The following is an 8112-nucleotide window of genomic DNA, read 5'->3' as shown; positions in this document are numbered from 1 at the left end:
AAATAAATAAAACTGAAGGCCTTTAGGAACATTAAACCTTTAGTGATAGTTAAATGGCAGAAGCCCATAAAAAGTCACTGTACAATGTAAAGAAAGACTAGCTGTCAGGGGGAGGAATATTCTAAGACAGCAATAAAAAAAAAAGAAAGAAATCTTGGTTCAAAAGAAGACTGTGTTAAGTGACTGCTTGAAGTAGATTTAAATTGAAGAGGGTATCTAAGAGACATAGTAAAAGACTATTTCTAAGTGAGGGAAGCATATCTGTTGTACAGCTGCACTGAAGCTACAAATTAAGGATAGTTCCAACTACAGTGTTTTTGTATACAACATTTTGGACCAATCCATCCTTGGGTTGTGACTCTGATGTGAAAGAAACTCAGAAGACAAAGTTACTTTCAGTATTTGGACATATTGGTGATATCAGTAAAATGAGGGCAGGTATGACTCAGTTATTTGGTTCTTCCTATCATTGCATATTAGGTATGCTCATTGTTAACTTGCTGAGATCAAGAATGTTTGGGTAAATTTATTCAGTGTGGCACTAACACACTCTTTATCTTTCTTTGTATTGTCTGAAAGAATGAGCAGAATTCAGAATTTCTTTTCTACTTATATTTCAAAATAAGGGCTGAAAAGATACTTCCCAAACATCAGGAGCATTCTGTGTGACAGGATATATTTATATCTACTATAGTGGCAATGGAAGGGTTTTTTTTTTTAAATGAACAAGGAGAATTAAACAGAAATGGAAAAGAAAGCTGATAGCAAAGGTTGAGAGAAACACAAAAGATCTATTGGACAGAGTTTCTATTCTTCTCTGTATGGTGCATTAAGTGCATTATAGTAAAAATGAAGGGATTTCTTTTTTTCTCTTTAAAGTCCAACGTTATTGAACTTGAAACCTTTAACTGTGAGCAAAGCTGTGTTTTTCTTTAATACAATTCTGCTATTGATTTCCTCATGCATTTAATCTGAATGATTCTGACAGTTTTTTAAAAAAGACACGACCTTGGTGAAAAATACAATTTTTCTCATAGAAGGAAGGAAACCTGGATAGTCTTGTATGATATGCCATGCAACAGAATATTAAACTATATCCACGTAGTAACAAAAAAACATGGGGAAAAATCAGAGCTGAATGGTCTTCCCTTCGATTATCTAGGATATTAAGCAAACATGTCCCAAACTGCACCATGTCTTCTTGCAACCTTGCTCCCACCTCTTGCTCCCCCAGAAACAAGGCTCTTCCCATCTCCCTAGCTCTCCCAGCCTTTTGACAAAGCACTTTGACCATGCCCTCCCATCCAAACCAATTTGTTCCCTCTCCCCAAGCTGCTCACCCAGCTCTTCCCCACTCCAGCCAGCTTCCAGCTAGTTTTCTCCCTGTCCCTTGTATAGCCTTCTCTACACTAGGAAAAGAGGTGTATTCGTAACATGTGTTAATATCCTAGTTTAGACAAAGCTAATTATAATGTTAACATGTTAGTTGGTTGCAGTAAATTCCGAGCATGTGTCTAACATAACCCCAGGGTACAACCTGAAACTGTGGGAAAACTAGGTCTCCTTAACTCTCCAGCCTGACCTGTCACTTACAGTGCTGTGTTAGTGACACGGAGCAAACCCCTCCAGGTGCTGTGATCACTGGACTTCAGAAAAGCAGACCTTGACTTCCTCAGGGAACTGATGGGCAGGATCCCCTGGGAGAACAACATGAGGGGGAAAGGAGTCCAGGAGAGCTGGCTGTATTTTAAAGAATCCTTATTGAGATTACAGGAACAAACCATCCCGATGTGTAGAAAGAATAGTAAATATGGCAGGCAACCAGCTTGGCTTAACAGTGAAATCCTTGCTGATCTTAAATACAAAAAAGAAGCTTACAAGAAGTGAAAGATTGAACAAATGACCAGGGAGGACTATAAAGATATTGCTCAAGCATGCAGGAGTGAAATCAGGAAGGCCAAATCACACTTGGAGTTGCAGCTAGCAAGAGATGTTAAGAGTAACAAGAAGGGTTTCTTCAGGTATTTTAGCAACAAGAAGAAAGTCAAGGAAAGTGTGGACCCCTTACTGAATAAGGGAGGCAACCTAGTGACAGAGGATGTGGAAAAAGCTAATGTACTCAATGCTTTTTTTGCCTCTGTCTTCACAAACAAGGTCAGCTCCCAGACTACTGCTGTCATAAATATAAAGGGAAGGGTAACCACCTTTCTGTTTACAGTGCTATAAAATCCCTCCTGGCCAGAGGCAACATCCTGTTACCTGTAAAGGGTTAAAAAGCTCAGCTAACCTGGCTGGCACCTGACCCAAAGGACCAATAAGGGAACAAGATTCTTTCAAATCTGGGGGGGGGGCTTTTGTTTGTGCTCTTTGTTTACGTGTTTGTTGTCTCTTGGGACTGACAGAGGCCAGACAGAAATCCATCTTCTCCAACCCATCCTAATCCAAGTCTCCAATATTGCAACCAGAAAAGGTAAGCCAGGCAAGGCGGATTAGTTTATCTTTTGTTTTGTGTGAATTTTCCCTGTGTTAAGAGGGAAGTTTATTCCTGTTTTCTGTAACTTTATGGTTTTGCCCAGAGGGGGATCCTCTGTGTTTTGAATCTGAATACCCTGTAAAGTATTTTCCATCCTGATTTTACAGAGGTGATTCTTTCACCTTTTCTTTAATTAAAAATCTTCTTTTAAGAACCTGATTGATTTTTCATTGTTCTTAAGATCCAAGGGTTTGGGTCTGTGTTCACCTGTACAAATTGGTGAGGATTATTATCAAGCCTTCCCCAGGAAAGGGGATGTAGGGCTTGGGGGCATATTTTGGGGGAAGACATCTCCAAGTTTCCCTGTTCTTTGTTTAAAATGCTTGGTGGTGGCAGCATACTGTTCAAGGCCAAGGCAAAGTTTGTACCTTGGGGAAGTTTTTAACCGAAGCTGGTAAGAATAAGCTTAGGGGGTCTTTCATGCGGGTCCCCACATCTGTACCCTAGAGTTCAGAGTGGGGAAGGAACCCTGACACCATCTATGGTAGTTAGGGATATTTGCTACTAGCAGTCACAGATGGGCTCCGTGCCATTGTAGGCAGTCTCATCATACCACCCCCTCCATAAACTTATCAAGCTCAGTCTTGAAACCAGTTAGGTTTCTTGCCCGCACTGCTCCCCTTGGAAGACTGTTCCAGAACTTCAGTCCTCTGATCACTATAAAACTTTGTCTAATTTCAAGCCTAAACTTGTTGACGGCCAGTTTATATCCATTTGTTTTTTGTGTCAACATTGGCACTTAACTTAAATAACTCCTCTCCCTCCCTGGTGTTTATCCCTCTGATGTATTTATAGAGAGCAATCATATCTCCCCTCAACCTTCATTTTCTTAGGCTAAACAAGCTTGAGTCTCCTCTTGTAAGGTAGGTTTTCCATTCCTCTGATCATCCACGTAGCCCTGCTCTGCACCTGGTCCAGTATGAAATGATCTTTCTTAAATGAGGGCTACCAGAATTGCAAACAGTATTCCAGATGAGGTCTCACCAGTGCCTTGTATAATGGTACTAACACTTCCCTGTCTCTACGTGAAATACCTGATGCATCCTGTAATTGCATTAGCCTTTTTCATGGCTACATCACATTGGCGACTCGTAGTCATCTTGTGATCAGCCTCTGTTACTTCCAACTGATACATTCCCAGTTTACAGAAAAAATTCTTGTTGTTAGTCTCTAAGAGCATGACCTTGCACTTTGCACTATTCAATTTCATCCCATTTCTATTACTCCAGTTTTCAAGGTTCTCCAGATCTTGTATGATATTCCAGTCCTCCTCAAATTGGAACTACTTTCCAACTTTGTGTCTTCTGCAAATTTTATTAGCACACTTTGTGCGCCAAGGGCATGAATGAAAATTTTAAATAACATTGGTCACAAGACTGAACCCTGAGGAACTCCACTAACAAGCTCCCGCCAGCCTGACAGTTCACCTTGCTGTATGACCCAGTTGTAATCTCCCCTTTAACCAGTTTCTTATTCACCTTTCAATTCTGATATTAATCCCCATCTTCTCCAATTTAACTAATAATTTCCCATGTGGAACTGTATCAAATGCCTTATTGAAATCCAGGTAGATTAGATCTACTGCATTGCCTCTGTCTAAAAACATCAATGATCTATACAAAGAAAGAGATCAGGTTGCTCTGGCATGATCTACCTTTTGTAAAACCCATTTGCTGTTTAACCTCTACATCCTTAATTACTTTCTCTTTCAAAATTTGTTCCAAGACTTTACATACAACTGAGGTCAAACCAATGGACCTGTAGTTTCCTGGATCACTTTTTTTCACTTTCTTAAAAATAGGTACTACATTAGCAATTCTCCAGTCATAGGGTACAATCCCCACGTTTACAGATTCATTTAAAATCCTTGCTACTGAGCTTGCAATTTTGTGTGCCAGTTCCTTTAATATTTCTTGGATGGAGATCATCTGGACCCCCAATTCGGTACCAGTAAGCTGTTTGAGTTTGGCTTCAACCTCAGATATGGTAATTTCTACTTTCTTATCCTCCTTTCCATTAGCCTCCCTGCCACTACCCCTAAGCTCCTTTATTAAAAACTGAGGCAAAGTATTCATTTAGGTGGTGGGCCATGCCTAGATTACCTTTAATCTCTACCCCATCCTCTCAGTTTAGCGGTCCCTTCTTCTTTCCTTGTTTTCTTTTTATTTATATGGTATAGAACCTTTTACTGTTGGTTTTAATTTCCTTTGCAAGGTTCAATTCTGCTTGGCTTTTCAGAGTTCTCACTTTTTTCCTGCACTTTCTGATCTCCAAGAGGTAGCTTTCCTTGCTGATCCCTCCCATCTTCCATTCCTTGTAAGCTTTCCACTTTCTCTTAATAGCCTGTTTGAGATGTTAGCTCATCCAGCTTGGTCTGCAACCCTTGCCTATGATTTTTTTCCCCTTGCTTGGGATGCAAGCTTGAGATAGGTTCTGCAACTTAGAGTTAAAGTAATTTCAAGCCTCCTCCACATTCAGATTCTTGAGTTCTTCAGTCCAGTCCATTTTGCTAACTAATTTCCTTAATCATTTTTCCTGGTTCTGGTGGGGAGTGTGATCTGGTGGTCACAGTCAACATAGCCAAATATGTAGATCTAGTGCCTTCATTCTGAACAGCAGTATGACTAAATGGATGAGACTTGTGTTGGCCATTAAAGACAGTGTTTCATGCTCAGCTCTACCAGAAATGGGTAAGGAGGAATTGGAGAGATATTTGCATGATTTGTACTGCAGAAAAACTGCTGAATTATTTGCTTGTCTTGTACTGATGACTATATTAGTATCCAGAACCATAGCCACGGTAAGATCTTTTCTTGTCTGATTTCCCCAACTGGACTAGGTGAGAGGTCCACTTCTTTTCTTTCATGTGGACCTGTGGCAAAAGAAAGCTGCACCATTTCATTTTCCTTTTGTGGACCAGAATTCTCTCTCTCCTTCTTGGAACCTGGCTTTAAGAGAGCAGAATCCTCCAACCTACTTGAGAGCACTTTTGTTTCCAATACAAAAAGCTTAAATAGCATCACACCAGAAATATTTTACTGCACCTTGGACCCTCAAAGGTGCTTGCCTTTGCAGTGAGACCAAAAGTCAGGCTGACTCCCTCAGCCATCACAAGCTGGATACAAGAGGACAGGAGCTAAATCAGCAAATTTTCTATTGATTTTCCTTAAGGTGGTTCTTTCCATAAATGAACCTGTTTGCAATCCACTCCAACAGGAATACAAGGAAATTCTGCTCCCAGCCTGGACACCCACAGGCCTGGTGAGTTGACACACTGTCATTTACCTGATCAAGTGTGACCCAAGGACTTATTGATGTCAACTGGCAGAGGGCACATGGGTACCCAGGGTACAGGGATCACCTGGGTTCACCAACAGGGATCATGTGAGGTCCCCATTGAAAGCCTATGTCACACGGGTCATCAGAATCATTACAAGGTGTGTGTATGGAAAATATGTGAGGAAAATATGTACATATGCTGAAAATTATGTTCTCTAGGCCTTGTAATTAAAGGCAGGTCTCTCCAAGGCAACGTATCTTGAGACAAACTTCTTCAGAAAGAGATGGGGGACACTTATCTCCCTGAAAGACCCTTGTGTTCTGGGTGTCTTACAACAGGAATCTATTAGCATACTGAGTCAAATGCTAATGAAGAGCTTATTGTTGCCTGATCTATTGATTATATATTGATTTTTATTACTGACTTAGTTCCCGCAATTAACATTCTGAAATTGGGTAGGTTCTTGTCCCAAGATCAGTCCCAGCATTATCAAAATTACTGTTCAACTGGGAGCCCCAATGTGCACAGTTGCAACATTCTCACTTAGGAAATCACACTACATTTATAATAGTTTCATTAACACAGTTAGCAAGTTCCCAAGCACTCTAACCCAGGAGGGTGGATAGAGATAATACAGAATGAGCTGAGCATCCATATACTTACACCATCCCTTGCAAAACAACCTGTCGCTTTAGTTATCGTCTTCCTCATGTTCCCACTCACTATCATCACCATTACCAGTGGTTAGCATCCTGGAATCTCCCAAGGATACCTCTCTTCCTCTCAAAGTACACAGGCTGGGATACAACTTTTATAATGCATTACATTGATGCCATTATGTCTAATGCATATTCAGGAGGCGGTTCAGCCCCTTTTCCCTTATTTGTAGTTCCTCACCCTACTAATGTTTGGGAGCCTTTCTCCCATGGGTTATTAATCCTTTTACCTCAAGCTTATTACCATATACATCAATTAGTTACCACGGCATTCTTGTGGCCAGACATCAGCTGATGTCCCTATCTAAAAATATTCCAAGCTGATATAAACTAAATATCCCAGCATTCTATCTTGTGATATCTTATGATCTAGGGTGACTCTAGGTTAGACATTTATGCTTAAGGCTTTTGGGGCCTTATGCCTTTATTAGTTTGGCTAAGTTAGTGTCTTACAGGCATTGAGGCTTGTGGGCTCATTGCATTATTGCCTTGCCTTATACCTATGCCTCACTTAATAAATACCTATACTTATAAGTTACATATGCAGACTTCAGAAGGAAATTAACAGGAAGAGGTAAACAGCAGGGAATGCAGGGAGGATATTTTCAGAGGAACATCAAAGGTCTGGTTTGGTCCATCTGGGGGTGCAGAGACACACCCAGGTATCCCTCAGTCTGTGAGGACAAGTGCGCTTGATTTTAGGACAGCAGGATCTCAGCCAACCTGGCTGAAAATGCCAGGGAAAAGACTTGGAGTACATTGTCCTGTAGAAAGAAAAGGAGTACTTGTGGCACCTTAGAGACTAACCAGTTTATTTGAGCATGAGCTTTCGTGAGCTACAGCTCACTTCATCGGATGCATAGCATATCGTGGAAACTGCAGAAGACATTATATACACACAGAGACCATGAAACAAAACTTCCTCCCACCCCACTCCCCCGCTGGCAACAGCTTATCTAAAGTGATCATCAAGTAGAGCCATTTCCAGCACAAATCCAGGTTTTCTCACCCTTCCCCCCCCCCCCCCCCCAAACACACATACAAACTCACTCTCCTGCTGGCAACAGCCCATCCCCCTTTGAAACCCCTCTTTATAATGCGCATGATAATCAAGGTGGGTCACCTCCAGCACTAATCCAGGTTTTCTCACCCCCCACACACACACACACCCCTCCAAAAACCACACACACAAACTCATTCTCCTGCTGGCAACAGCTCATCTTACAATGTGCACAGCAATAATCCAAGTTTAACCAGAACGTCTTGGGGGGGGTTTTGCAGGAAAAAAACAAGGGGAGACAGGCTACCTTGCATAATGACTTAGCCACTCCCAGTCTCTATTCAAGCCCAAATTAATAGTATCCAATTAACACGGCTGTTACTCTGAAAATTGTCCTGTAGGAAACAGGGGGTGGTCTTATGAGTTAAGTTAAGGCTCTGGAAAGCATGTTATGATTTTGTTTTGTATGTAGCCATTTGTTTTCAGTATTCTTACTCACTTTCATTTGAATATCTGTTCTTTGATAATAACCTTATCTTTGTTTTCACTATGAATGTATCTAAGTGCTGTGTGTTAACCAGAG

This window comes from Chelonia mydas, chromosome 1 (genome assembly GCF_015237465.2).
Source record: "Chelonia mydas isolate rCheMyd1 chromosome 1, rCheMyd1.pri.v2, whole genome shotgun sequence".
NCBI lineage: Eukaryota > Metazoa > Chordata > Testudines > Cheloniidae > Chelonia > Chelonia mydas.
Note: the sequence above shows the minus strand (reverse complement) of the source record.